The sequence below is a fragment of the Giraffa tippelskirchi genome, chromosome X (assembly GCF_054371585.1).
Source record: "Giraffa tippelskirchi isolate mGirTip1 chromosome X, T2T-mGirTip1v1.2.pri, whole genome shotgun sequence".
NCBI classification, from domain to species: domain Eukaryota; kingdom Metazoa; phylum Chordata; class Mammalia; order Artiodactyla; family Giraffidae; genus Giraffa; species Giraffa tippelskirchi.
Genome location: NC_137289.1, coordinates 54,790,191 through 54,805,549, shown reverse-complemented (window position 1 = coordinate 54,805,549; position 15,359 = coordinate 54,790,191). Strand labels below are relative to the sequence as shown.

Here is a 15,359-nt window from a genome sequence, read left to right as displayed (position 1 = left end):
AAGGCTAGTTACAACATCTCTTCTGTGTCACAGGGACCTGGCAGTACAATAATTGATAATCATTGGTTATGGAGAGAAATGCTCATTTCATCCAATCCTCACTTACAATTAGCAACTCCTTGTTCTTGTGCTTTTGTTGTTTGAAATTCAATATCCTCTTTATTGAGCATTTTTATTCACAAAATATTCAAGAAATTGAGAGTTAAATTTAGATTTTTATTGCCTTTAACCTAGGGGTGTCATTTCCTAGGAAGTGACAAACCTACATACTGCCAAATGGATCATTCTAAGGGTTAGTTCTCTTAAGATAATGTTTTGCTAATTCAAAAACAAATTTATATATATATATAAAGTGTAGGCAAAATTGGTGAAGCCCTCACAACCCCATCCATCATCACAATGAACAAGTAAACACGACCCCTGTCTCTTGGCACCTCTGACTAATTCAGGTTAGAGAAACAGAGCTGCAGTATGACACAGCTCTTCCTGTGATTAACAAACAGAGAGAAAGAAAACTGTGCATCAGGGGCTCTAAAGAGAGAAGCCATCATTCTTTCACAGATATATAACAGGAGGGTCAGGCTAGATCAAAATTATTCCATTAAGCAATCTGAGTAAAGGACATCAAGGGTTCTTTGGTGAGGAGATACGGATTTCTCTCAGCAGAACCCAATGTTTAGCCTTTAAGTTTGTCACAGAGGCATTATGACAGGGGAGCAGGTAGGCAGTTGTGGGTTTGAGACCTTTATAAGCTGAGTGGAGAGAAAATTTTCAAATCCTTGATAAATATGCTAACTTGTCATGTCTCCATACTAGATCCCACAGTTAAGAAACACAGATAACTCAAAAGCATCTCTGACAATAACCTAGGTTGTCTAAATATGAAACCACATTTAATGGTACAATAATTTAAAAAAAAGAATTTAGTAGCTAAGTGTGTAGTGAGAGCTAGATGGGACAGGAAGGATATGGAAACGGGTAAAAGAAATCCTAATTTAACCACAGAGAAACTGAATTTGCAACATACTCAGTTAGTGCACCAGGATATAGATAGGAACTCAACCAATAGATGCACAGTGTCCTGGAAAACTCCTCAGGACACTGATCCAGTTCTAGCTGCCTAGTTTTCTAGAAAATCAGTTTTTGAAGGGCCCTTAACTCTACTGCAGTAGGGCTAGTAAATGGCTCTCACCTGCTGTAGCCTCTTCTTATCCTCTGAAACCCACAAAGTAGCCGGAATAGAATGTTTTCAATGGGCGCCAACTGGATTAGATTAAAATATGGCAAAAAAAAAAAAAAAAAAAGGATCAGATAAGAAGTTTACCCTGCTAAGCAGAAAGAACATGGACAATGATGATGGAGACAAGATACAAATCAGAAGAATAATATCTGAGAGAGGAGATCAGAGACATGGACATCTTTTGGAGGAGAGGGGAAGAAAAACAAGAAGAATTATGATAACATGAACCCAATATCACATCTTTATTATTTCTGTTGTACTGTGAGAAAGGAATGCATGTGGGAGGGGCTTTGGAAGTGGCAGGACATTATTTGTGTTCCTGGATAATTCGGGCCTTTTAAATCCCACAGGGTTATCACAATGGAATTCTGGGCTTTAATGTTTCCAAAGCTGCTAGTGCTGCCTTGCCTGTCCAAAGCAATCAAAGATCTCATGGACACAGATAATGAGGTTCAGCATCAATAGCCTTATTCAACAGAGTATACCAAAGTCTATTTGAGGAAGGCTGTGAGACCTTAAGCAGGTCTTAAGAAATACTTGTAACTACACTATCTAGTGCTTCCCTGGTGGCTCAGTGGTAAAGAATCTGTCTGCCAGTGCAGGAGACGTGGGTTCAATCCCTGGGTCAGGAAAAGCCCTTGGAGAAAAAAATAGCAACCCACTCCAGTATTCTTACCTGGAAAATCCATGGACAGAGGAGCCTGGTGGGCTACAGTCTACAGGGTCACAAAGAGTCAGACACAGCGTAGTAACTAAACAACAACAATACGCTGTCTACTATGTGGTGACAACAACTGAGCAAAGCTGTCAAGGATTGCAGAGTCAGGTCCCTGGCTGCAACCTCTGGTAGACACCTGAATAGCCTCTTCAATTATTTCTTCATAGTGGTTAAACACACGAGACATTTTCCCCCAAACTAGAAGCGATGGCTTTTAATTACAAAACATGAGGGCTGCAGAACAGGGGCAAAAGAACTGTTATCTCGAATTATCAACCTAACATAATTTTAGTATGAAATGTGACTTTTAATTTAAAATGTTATGGTTGCAGAGCAGGAAACAAAATAAACTATACCTCTTATACCCCAAGTTCTCAACATGTTTTTAATATGAAATATTTCATGAGATGGGAAGAACCTTATTCAATATCACATGGATCGTGCAGGGTATGCCCCTGTGATCCGGTTGTTTTTATTCTCACTCCAGCTGCTTGTCCAGCACAGCCTTCTCCCTGTTTGGCCATTTTGTGGTCGTGCTGCCCTTCTGAGGCCCAACTGGTGTGACACACAGATTCCCCAGGTCGTGTGCATCTCAGACATTAACTTGAGCTGTCCAAAAGGAGACAGGGAAGCAAACCAATTAAATGGAAAAGGTGTAAAGACGCTTCCCTGCCAAAACTTTAGCAGGCATGCTCTTCTGAAACAGAGGAATGAGATAAAAATCTCAACTGTGATGTACAGGCCTTGTTTATTTTCCTTCTGGTTCTTGATATTTTAAATGTTCTCTGTGACACAGTTATATTATTAGGTTGATACTAAAATCATCTCCTTCATGAAAAGTATGCTTTGGGGGCAGGAAAAAAGGGAAATAACAATTGCCCTGTGCATCTCTATAGGCCCAATCTGTGTAACTACCTTTTTTTTTCATGCTTTCTGTTTGAATTCTCTTATCAGTCTTGGTGTGTTTTTATTTTTTACATGTCCGATTTTTCAACGAACTGCAGTCAGTCTACATATTGTCTCATAACAGAAAATACATTTCATTGCTTTGTTTGTCCACTTCATAAATATGGTCGCCTGAAAGAAAATTTAGGACACCTGGCAAGTGCCATCTTGTGACTAGAACCAGAACTACTGCAGATACTCAGGTCTTTGGTCAGGAAGGGTGGGAACTTTACTAACTAGACTGTAGCCTTCTCAGGCTTCTAGATGGGTTTTTTTGTTTTGCTTTTTTGCTTCTAGTCTTGTTCATTCTCAACTTCAGAGCTGTGTAGGTGTCATATAAAAGTGGGGTTATATTTCCTTATTTTAATGTTTGTTATTATATCCTTCATGCATATTGCGTATCTTCCTTTATCTTTTGATTTTGCAAGAAAGAAAGCAAATTCTCACAATAATGGTCAAAATATAATGGCTTGCTCTATATAATTTTCTTAAACATATTAATAAATGTGTTTTCCTTTCTGGCTTACTTCACTCTGTATAATGGGCTCCAGTTTCACCCATCTCAATAGAACCAATTCAAATGTATTTTTTTTAATGGCTGAGTAATATTCCATTGTGTATGTGTACCACAACTTCCTTATCCATTCATCTGCTGATGGACATCTAGGTTGCTTCCATGTCCTGGCTATTGTAAAATAAATAAATTTATTTAAAAAAAATAAATAAAATACAAAAAAAATAAATGTGTATGTTTTTGGAAACCAGATCTTTATCCTTCCTAATAACATATTTTAACATCTTTTCACATCAATAAACATTTTCTACCTCATCTTTTGGGCTTCCCTTATAGCTCAGTTGGGAAAGTATCTGCCTGCAATGCAGGAGACCTGGGTTCAATTCCTGGATCAGGAAGATCCCCTGGAGAAGGAAATGGCAACCCACTCCAGTATTCTTGCCTGGAGAATCTCATGGACAGAGGAGCCTGGTGGGCTGCAGTCCATGGGGTCACAAGAGTTGGACACGACTTAGTGACTAAACCACCACCACCACCACATCATCTTTTTGTGAATAACTTTTACAAGATAATCCTACATTTCTCAAATTTTATCTCATTTTCTCATAATGAATCTGATACAAGCTTACTATTTTCAGAATAAGATTTTTTAAATGGAAAAATGTAATATATAAAAAGTTGAAATGTTTTGTTTCCAACTATACTTATATATCTCCAATTAATAAAGTACATGCATATTTCCAAAATTTTCTTGCATATAATGTACCAATCTTATTACAGGCCATTCTGCAACATGCTTATTTTTAGAATATATCTTCTATATCTTCTCAAATTATTGGACTTAGCTCACTACATTAGCTTATTCTTTTTACAGCTGCATAGTATTCAAAATTATGGTGAACTATCCTACATGACTATTCCATAATATGTTTTGAACATTTTTTTAAATCTTTCTCAAAAGTACAAAAAAATACAAATAAATATCTTCTGCTTGAGCCAGTCTGGACAATAGTCTAAATATTTGAACTGCAAGCAAAGCACAGGAAACCAGATAACCAGCCTTCTCAGACCCACAGAAAAATCCACCTTTAGCTAAAGACAATGGAGTGTGTTTGAGAATTTAAATGTCTGTAACAAAATAGATTTTTCTCTTTCAGCTCCATTTTGTGCTTCCAAAAACAAAACAAAACAAAACTAAAGGTACATAAAAGTCTAAAGAAGAAAATATACATCATTCTTACTCCAAACCCTGAATTGGTTTACTGCTTATATTTGAGCAAAATCCCCTTGATTTTTCCCTCATCATATATGTTTGTCTGTGTACATATGTAATTTCAAATAATGTATTCATATATATATATATATATATATATGTCCTTTCCTCATTCTACATATTAGAATACACTACTTTAAATTATATTTATTCACTAACACATTTGAACACCTTTCCACGTTTCTATATTTATGCATTTTTTTTGGCAGGTAACTTTTTCCCCCATGTTTTTAAATTCTCATCGCAATTTTTTTATGCTGACATAGCTACTCATGCTAAGTGAAATCTGGGCAAAGTAGTGGAAAATTTCCTCTTTTTTCCTTAGACATCATTTATTACTAGATATATTGTTGTGTTTTATTGTATCAGTATAAGCCTATTATTCTTCAGCTCATCAACGTACAGATATTTTTCATATTACAGTACAAATTGGAATATATTATTCTTTTGATAGCTAGGTAGAGACATAGACAATGATCGTCCTTTGCACATCCATAAAAAAAAAAAGTTATCCTTTTAAGACACTGAGTATTCCCTGATAATAAACTAAACTTCTTACTGTCTTCAGTACTTAAATTCGCAGTTATACACTATTTCAGATTATTACTAAACAAACTCCACCAAAACAGCAAGATTTGTTGGAAATACAATCAACAACCAAAGTAATATAAAAACCCAACACTCTCAACTAATAACTTCATTTCTCATTTGGCATTACTACAACATAATCTCATTTTTTTTTTCAAAATAAGGAAAATTAATTTTTCAAGTTTTGTTTCATCATTTATCTCTGTTACTACTGCTTTTTGATTGAAACATATAATGCCTTACTCGAAAGTCAGCTTTTGCAACCTCCCGAAGTTTTTTTTCCGCAGGTGTAATCTGATCACTTCCCCCACTCTTAAAGTGCGGAGTTTTAAAATATCTGGAAGGAATACAAAATTCAGACAGAATTCCCTCAAAGAAACTACGACTCTCACAAAACAACGCTCCTTTCCCACAGCTCCAAAGCAGCAGTCCCTTCTTTTCTCACCTTTACTGCCAAGTCTCCAGAAATCTCCGAAAATAACTATCTTTTCACGACAGCCATTACCTCCAAGCTTCTCTTCTCTCTTCTGCGAGGCCTCCGAAGTCTGTATGTAACACGGCTCCTCCCCCAAGACTGGCCACGGCCAGCTCACTCTTCCAAGCTTTTAGAAGATGCTCCGCCCCCTCCCTGTGATGGGGAAAGCAGGAGGTCCTTCCCTCATTTAGAGGGAGGAGAATCTCCAAGTTGAACCGAAATACAATTAAAGGAAACAAATGTTCATTTTAAAGAACTTTAAAGTGTGTTGGAAACATATGCCTGTTCAGTTTTCTTTCAAACCCTTAGGGTCTGTGTTTTCCTGAAAAAATGAGAAAGAAAAAGCGATAGCAAATCTTTTTCATATAATAAAGATATATTTAAAATATTCCTTACATATTTTTTCAGGCTTTCTCTTGTACTTTATCTCTGGTAAATTTAAGACCTGTTAATCAAGCTTCACTAAAATCATGCTAAGTGTCTTGACTGGGATTGTAGTGGATTAATACCTTTATTTTAGATAGAATTAATTTTTTACAATTTTGAATCTGAACCTGGACCACATTACAGTATGTCTTTTCTTTCATTCACGTCTACTAATACTTCCTTACTTCGGCCATTTCTGAAGAAAAATTCCCAAACAAAATCTGACTACACTGAAATCGAAAAAAAAAATCAATGGTAAAACCACAATAAGCCACAAATATCAACCACAAACAGACATGCTTTTAATGTATGTAACTGGATAAACAAAAATATCCTTAAACTAGCTGTTATCGGAGAAGGCAATGGCACCCCACTCCAGTACTCTTGCCTGGAAAATCTCATGGACGGCGGAGCCTGGTAGGCTGCAGTTTATGGGGTCGCTGAGCGACTTCACTTTCACTTTCATGCACTGGAGAAGGAAATGGCAACCCACTCCAATATTCTTGCCTGGAGAATCCCAGGGACGAAGGAGCCTGGTGGGCTGCCATCTATGGGGTCGCACAGAGTCGGACACGACTAAAGCGACTTAGCAGCAGCAGCAGCAAGAGTCGGACACGACTGAGCGACTTCACTTTCACTTTTCACTTTCATGCATTGGAGAAGGAAATGGCAACCCACTCCAGTGTTCTTGCCTGGAGAATCCCAGGGATGGGGGAGCCTGGTGGGCTGCCGTTAATGGGGTCGTGCAGAGTCGGACACGACTGAAGCGACTTAGCAGCAGCAGTAGCAGCTGTTATATTTCAATAAGAAAAAAATGATCAACATAGTAGAATCAGGCAAAGGACTCTAGCAGACAATGCACGATGTTCTTTCCTACTTCTGGTATTTGTGTGCCCAGTCTTGTCTGACTCTTTTCGACCCCATGGACTGTAGCCTGCCAGACACCTCTGTCCATGGACTTTTCCAGGCAAGAGTACTGGAGTGGGTTGCCATTTCTTACTCCAGAGGATCTTCTTGACCCAGGGATCGAACCCACGTCTCCAGCTTTGGCAGGTGGTTTCTTTACCGCTGTGCCACCTGGGAAGGCCCTATTACTTTCCTATTGAGAAGTTCAAGCAGTGAAACTCCTAGGTTCTCTCTGCTTTTTTAGACTAGAAAGGCCTCTAAGTGATGAAAAAGTTGCTTAAATGTCTGTTTCTATTACTCATTTATTCTCATAATGAGAGTGCATGCATGCTAAGATGCTTCAGTTATGTCTGATTCTTTGTGACCCTGTGGGACTGTAGCCTGCCAGGCTCCTCTGTCCATGGGATTCTCCAGGCAAGAATACTGGAATGGTTGCCATGCCCTCCTTCAGGGGATCTTCCAAACCCAGGGATCAAACTTGTGTCTCTTACGTCTCCTACATTGGCAGATGGGTTCTTTACCACTAGCAGCTTCTTTACCACTAGTGGCCACTTGGGAAAACCCCATAATGAGCAATATCCTGCAATTTATTTTCCCCTCTTAATAAAGCTGACATTTTGTTTTCATTTGCTATTCCATTTGTTTTAGTTTTATTTGCTCATTGTTTTCGAGATATGACAATTTTGTAGACTTTCGTGTACCCACTAAATAACCTCAGAATGTGTAATACAGCAGAAATCTATAGAAATACATTACTGTGCAAGCAAGAAAGTTTTGTTTAGCTTTAACAGAAGTGAGATTAAGCGTGGCCAGCTCTTCCTGAGGCTCTTATAGCATACAAAGCATTTTGATCTCTCCCAGATTAAAGTCTATGTATTTGGGCTCTCAGTGTCAAATATGATTTCTAACAGCACATTCTCTCAAGCGCTCTGATACAGTTTCAAAAACCAAGGCTTCTCAATACTGCCACTATATCAAAGCAGCTTTCTTTTCATGAGAATTTCTGCAAAATTGTGGAATCAGTTCTGCTCTTTATCAAGGACATAATACTAAGAAATGTTGTTCATTGTAACATAACAATATCAAGAACAGAGACTGGATAAACTTTGTTCTTTAAAATTGTAAGACCTTGAGAAACTTTGATATTTAGAATGAAAATATTTTATTCTGAGGGTTGCTCTTTTATTGCTGTTATTTTAATTTTCTTTGGTATTAAAATGGTTTTAAAAGAAATTAGTGGGATATAGAAAAAAGATATATCAAAATATAAAATATCAAATGAGTCAGTTGTTGGTAAGGATGAAGAACAACTTGAAGGTTCATACACTACTGGAATGTAGATTGGAACCAATATTTTGGGAAATGTTTGATATCTCCTAAAGTTGTACATTGTAGAGGTTAACAGAGAACATATAGGGCTTTCAAAAAGCAGAGTTGCATGTCTAAACTGGTAGTAGAGAAATGATCCCCACAGAAAGCTATGCATATTCCAGAGCACGTATAAGACTGTCCAGTGGGATATATGAAGTATATAATAAAAATTAATTTATTTTCATTTTTGTTTCAAAAACTTTATTTATAAGTATTTTTAAATATTCTTAAAAATTATTTGTATTGAGAATCACATACTTTATAAAATATTGAACTATGGGAGGTATCAACAAATCTTTTACAGTAGTGATGACAAAAAAAAAAATATGTGGAGATCTCTGCTTTATAGTCTCATAGCCCAAGTAGTGCTCCCATTTGTCTTCTCTCTGATTTACATATTTTGGGATTATAATCTCATAAAAAGAGTACTCTGAACTTCCTAGATCTCCTATATACTGATTTCACTGCTCAGAAAAGCTACTGTTACTTCCATTGAATATTTAAGATAATAATGAGAAAACTGCCGACTGAAGGCATGTAGATCTCAAACAGGTTGAAAGCAGAAGGTTGGTGACATTTTAAACTTAACCTCGCCAACAAATCTGAGAATTGTGCACAAGCTGATCATGCACCCTATAGCCCCTTCCACTGCCTTTAAAATTCCATTCCTGAAAGCCATTGAGGAGTTCAGGCCTTTTGAGCATGAAATGCCCGTACTCCTTGCATTTGTTGTTGTTCAGTCACTAAGTTGTGTCCTACTCTTTGCCACTCCATGGACTGCAGCACACCAGGCTTCCCTGTCCTTCACTATCTCCCAGAGTTCGCTCAAACTCATGTCCCTTGAGTTGGCGATGCCATCCAGCCATCTCATATTCTGTCGTCCCCTTCTCCTCCTGCCCTCAATCTTTCCCAGCATCAGGGTCCTTTCCAGCGAGTCAGCTCTTCACATCAGGTGGCCAAAGAATTGGAGTTTCAGCTTCAGTGTCAGTCCTTCCAATGAATATCCAGGGTTGATTTCCTTTAGGATTGACTGGTTTGATCCCCTTGCTGTCCAAGGGACTCTCAGAGAGAATAGAGAATATCAAACATTTTCATTTGGTGGGGGTCTGCTTCCTGCAAAAAACAACTTAGGAATGTTTGTCTGACCTTTATCTGTATCTTTCAGGGAACAGGGTGTTCAGTGATTCTGCTTTGTGCTGGATTTACGGTCTAAATTGTTACCAGTTTCTCTGTTCAATAGCTACTCTTTGTTTCTACATCTTCACATTTTCTAATCATTAACTTTTGAGCTGGCCTTTCAAGACTCAGGGGAGGCCTGGGAGACTAAAGCCAATCTTTTGTTTCAAAAGACAGGGACACTGGGGTTTGTACATGGTTTCAATACCTTATTTACTTTGATACTCCTCAATCTTTTTTAAAAAATAACTTTTATGTATTGATTTATTTTTGGCTCTGCTGGGTCTTCATTGCTGCTCAGGCTTTTCTCTAGTTGTGGCAAGCAGAGGCTACTCGCTTGTTGCAGTGTGTGGGCTTCTCATTGTGGTGGCTTTTCCCATTGCAGAACATGGACTCTAGGGCATATGGGCTCAGTAGTTGTGCTCCCAGGCTCTAGAGCACAGGTTTAATAGTTGTGGCACATGGGCTTAGTTGCTCCTCATCATGTGAGATCCTCCCAGATCAGGAATCGAATCCATGTCCCCTGCATTGGTAGGTAGATTGAAGACTACTGAGCCACCAGGGAAGCCCCCATGCTCTTCAGTCTTGAGGGGAACAGGCACAGGAGAAGAAAGGGAATAAAGTTGTGAATAGAGAGGTAAATCACAAACTTAGCTTTAGGGGGAATCTAGTTTTGGTAACACTCTGGATGCATTTATGTAAATATATCAAGGTATGTAGAAAAAGAACACAGCTTAAAAGCCCAGATTCATAGATAAAATTAGTTTGTTACCATTAAGATTGATTTACTTTGAAATTTTATTTGGAAATTCTTCCTAGATGTTGGAGGTTGAATTAAAGGAATAATATCAATATAAGTACAGACTTTACTAATTATCATGATTGTAATAACCGTGTATAAAGTAAACCTATGTTCAATTTTTGCTAATTTCAAAATTGTAAAAAGTTAATTAATCAAACAGTAAGTCAAAATGGGAATGAATTGTTTTTTGGAGTGGGAAACCAAGAGGAGTGATATTTAAAGAAAAAAAAATCCCCAAACTAAGAAATGGACAAACTTTGTATTTTGCATCTTCATTTCAGGTTGAAAAAAATTGCTGATGCTTAATTATTATTTAGTATTCTGTTTCCAATCTCTGTTGACTGTTTCATGCTTTCCTGATAGATGGTCTTCTTATTTACTATTGCTGGAGGATGCAAACTTAATCCCAATCTCAAGCAGATATATTCAGACCATTTGCTGTGTAAATGCACTGCTTTTTTTAAATCTTCTGACTGATAGTCAGCATGTACCCTATTGCTACAAGCTTCCTTAGTAACAACTGGCAAGGACATTATGTGTTTAAGACTTCGTAAAATGAAACTTGAATTAGTATAAAAAACAGCTCGAATTTATCTAAGTATTCATAGTGTCCAACTTTGTAACATTCCATTTCAATGTCCTTTTGGAACAGGCACAGTCTCTTCTAAACGTTTTTGTTATCTTGCTGTTTCCCTCACTAGTAATTTAATAAATTTTGACATATGTTAGAGATAACTTTATCTAAAGAAGAATTTTTATCAGACTATATACAAAGTATATAACAGTCCCTAAGTCATTGGCCTTGACCAATATCCAAGACTGGCTATGAACAAACAGCATGATCATAGGCACGCATACTGCCTAAATGTTAGCACATCTTAAGTGCAAGAGCAGGATAAAAGAATTTACTGGAGTTGAGTCTTCCACACAGAGAAATGCAAGCTAGTCAGTGTCACTGCCAGGGCCAAAGTGGGCTGAGAAATCCCTGGTCAAATGTGCGGGAACATGGCAGTGAAGGAAAAACTGCTTCTAGTGCAGAGAAGTGAACTCCCACAGAGAACCCTCTGACCTATCACCTCCAGGAATACAACTTTGAGTTGTCCTATTTGGAGATTTTGTTTTGCTCAGTCAATACTAAAACTTACACACTGCCAATGGCTAATGATCCTATGAGTTAGATCACTTAGGGTGATGCTACAGTAAATTTCTTTTAAAAATTTAAGTAAAGGTGATGAAGAATTGACAATTACATTATCACAGTATGTGTGTGTGTGTTGTTGTGTGTGTGTGTGTGTTAGTCACTCAGTCGTGACCAACTCTTTATGACCTGATGGACTGTAGCCCACCTAGCTCCTCTCTTCATGGAATTCTCCAGGCTAGAATACTGGAGTTGGTTGCCATTCCCTTCTCCAGGGAATCTTCCCAACCCAAGGATTGAAACCGAGTCTTCCACATTGCAGGCAGATTCTTTACTGTCTGAGCCACCAGGGAAGCCCCAATCATAGTACATAGGTAATTTGAAAAACAACAACCAACTCTTGCCACACTGAGATCACAGGTTAGAGCTGCAGTGTGATACAACTCTTGGGATTAACACCCAAAAGCTGGACCCTGTCTGGTCTTTCTTGAGGACTCTAAAGTAAGAAGGAATTATCTTACTCTCTAGGGGACCCATAAAAGAAAGATCAAGCTGGACCAGAATTATTCCTGTATGTACTTTGAATAGAGGTTATCTTCATTTTCTACATGAGAAAATCTAGAAAATGAGAAGATAAATATAATCTAGAGATGATAGATAGGTAGATAGATAGATAGATAGATAGATAGATAGTTGTTCACAAGGCTTGCTATTTAGTCTGTAAAAGTTGTCAGGGAAGTGCATGCAGGATTGTTATGTATTTGATATTCTCAATAAGACACACAATCTGATAAATACAAATTTATTCCCCAGATTGCCATTTATTAGTCATGTGATCTCATGTAAGATTTTTAACTTCTATATACCTCAGTTTTTTGAGTATATAAGTATAATATTAGAGGAAAACAATAGAATGGGAAAGACTAGAGATCTCTTCAAGAAAATTAGAGATACCAAGGGAACATTTCATTCAAGGATGGGCTCAATAAAGGACAGAAGTGGTAGGGACCTAACAGAAACAGAAGATATTAAGAAGAGGTGGCAAGAATACACAGAAGAACTGTACAAAAAAGATCTTCACGACCCAGATAATCACGATGGTGTGATCACTCACCTAGAGCCAGACATCCTGGAATGTGAAGTCAAGTGGGCCTTAGGAAGAATCATTATGAACAAAGCTAGTGGAGGTGATGGAATTCCAGTTGAGCTATTTCAAATCCTGAAAGATGATGCTGTGAAAGTGCTGCACTCGATATGCCAGCAAACTGGGAAAACTCAGCAGTGGCCACAGGACTGGAAAAGGTAGGTTTTCATTCCAACCCCAAAGAAAGGCAATGCCAAAGAATGCTCAAACTACCGCACAATTGTACTCATCTCACACGCTAGTAAAGTAATGCTCAAAATTCTCCAAGCCCAGCTTCAGCAATACATGAACCATGAACTTCCAGATGTTCAGTCTGGTTTTAGAAAAGGCAGAGGAACCAGAGATCAAATTGTCAACATCCGATGGATCATTGAAAAAGCTAGAGAGTTCCAGAAAAACATCTATTTCTGCTTTATTGACTATGCTAAAGCCTTTGACTGTGTGGATCACAATAAACTGGAAAATTCTGAAAGAGATGGGAATACCAGACCACCTGACCTGCCTCTTGAGAAACCTGTATGTAGGTCAGGAAGCAACAGTTAGAATTGGACTTGGAACAACAGACTGGTTCCAAATAGGAAAAGGAGTACGTCAAGGCTGTATATTGTCACCCTGCTTATTGAACTTATATGCAGAGTACATCATGAGAAACGCTGGGCTGGAAGAAGCACAAGCTGGAATCAAGATTGCCGGGAGAAATATCAATAACCTCAGATACGCAGATGACACTACCCTTATGGTGGAAAGTGAAGAAGAACTAAAAAGCCTCTTGATGAAAGTGAGAGAGGAGAGTGAAATAGTTGGCTTAAAGCTCAACATTCAGAAAACTAAGATCATGGCATCCAGTCTCATCACTTCATGGCAAATAGATGGGCAAACAGTGGAAACAGTGGCTGAGTTTATTTTTCTGAGTTCCAAAATCACTGCAGATGTTGATTGCAGCCATGAAATTAAAAGACGCTTAGTCCTTGGAAGGAAAGTTATGACCAACCTAGACAGCATATTAAAAAGCAGACACGTTACTTTGCCAACAAAGATCTGTCTAGTCAAGGCTATGGTTTTTCCAGTGGTCATGTATGGATGTAAGAGATGGACTACAAAGAAAGCTGAGCGCCAAAGAATTGATGCTTTTGAACTGTGGTGTTGGAGAAGACTTTTGAGAGTCCCTTGGACTGCAAGGAGATCCAACTAGTCCATCCTAAAGGAGATCAGTCCTGGGTGTTCATTGGAAGGACTGATGTTGAAGCTGAAACTCCAATACTTCGGCCACCTGATGGGAAGAGCTGACTCATTTGAAAAGACCTGATGCTGGGAAAGATTGAGGGCAGGAGGAGAAGGGGACGACAAAGGATGAGATGGTTGGATGGCATCACTGACTCGACGGACATGGGTTTGGCTGGACTCCTGCAGTTGGTGGTGGACAGGGAGGCCTGGCGTGCTGCGGTTCATGGGGTCACAAAGAGTCAGACATGACTGAGCGACTGAACAGAACTGGATACCTATCTCTGGAGTTGATAGAAGTAATCAAAACAAAACTGTAGTTCAATTGAAAATAAAATATCTGGGAATTTTCAGGAAACTTATGGAAAAGAACAGCAAGTGTGGAACTAACGCTATCATATAAAGAAGGCATAGCAAGAAGAGGAGAAAAGAAAATGAAGCTCAAAATGAACCATAGAGTATTTGAATATACACATGGCCCATTAATGCATGTGAATATGGACAAGAGATTTCCCATGCTCCAGAGAAGTCCTTGGGATATTGGTGCATGTTTAATTCTTGGTTCTCTTTTAATCAGACTCTTTTGTTTTAGGATTACTAGTTATTCTCACCTTTGAGGCCTTTGTCTTTTCCTCCTAAAACTCCAAGGTGGCTTGAGAACTTGTTTTGAATGGGCAATATTTGAACATACTGGATTAAGGACAAGACAGAGAAGAAGAATCAGCAAAGGAATGTCTTATGTCAAAAAATGAATCTTGTCAACAAGAAAGCAATAGAGATACAAGAATGAAGAGAAAAGTGTGGGGATCAGACAGGAGGCCTCATGCATGAAAAGTAGACGGGGCTTCTACTTGAAAGAAAAGAACTATAAGAGTAGTATCATAATACCCCAAGATATTACCCCAACATATTCTCATTGTTATTTTACAATGTAAGTATGTCTGCCTGTATTCATGTGTGTGAGAGAAAGCAACACTGATGTTTTAGAAATCCACATGCTTGAAGTAACCTACTATTTTTGTCATTGGAGTCAAAGGACATGAGTGCCCTGAAACTATGGGGATCAGAGCAGACAAGTGCTGTGTCAACTTCTGGAATTCTCATGGCTACAGTTAGAGCTAGAGTCTGGAGCACACTGCTGCCTAGGCCGCCAGAGCATCCATGACTTAACTGTACAATTAGGCCCTTTCTGCCTAATCAGGAATCAAGAAAAGAAAAGAAAAGGGAAGGGAAGGAAAGGGAAAGGAGGGAAAGAAAAGTGAGAGAAGAAAAGAAAGGGAAAAAAAAAGAAACAACAAAACAGAAAAACTGCTTCTTCCTTTCTCTCACTTTCTAGTTTCCTGATAGTACCTCCCATTGATATAACCTAATAGACACAAAGCTGGAAATGGCATCTGGGAAAAGTAGTCTATGGGTTTTTAT

General features: G+C 38.3%; 1 protein-coding gene across 15 annotated transcripts in view; it reads right to left on the bottom strand.

Moving 5' to 3' along the window:
• The window catches only part of PWWP3B (PWWP domain containing 3B), a 39,063-nt gene extending 33,205 nt beyond the window's left edge, over positions 1–5,858 (bottom strand). For 5 of the 15 annotated variants that reach the window (XM_081565366.1, XM_081565356.1, XM_081565352.1 and 2 more), the window contains exons 1-2: positions 5,724–5,858; positions 1,193–1,263 (exon numbers count right to left, since the gene is read on the bottom strand). The gene's annotated coding sequence lies outside the window, so the exon portion shown is untranslated. Of the gene's footprint in view, positions 1–1,192; positions 1,264–5,521; positions 5,618–5,723 lie in introns of those variants that run through there. The other 10 variants (XM_081565363.1, XM_081565354.1, XM_081565361.1 and 7 more) reach the window with 4 other exon arrangements.
• Positions 5,859–15,359: the final 9,501 nt, after the last annotated feature.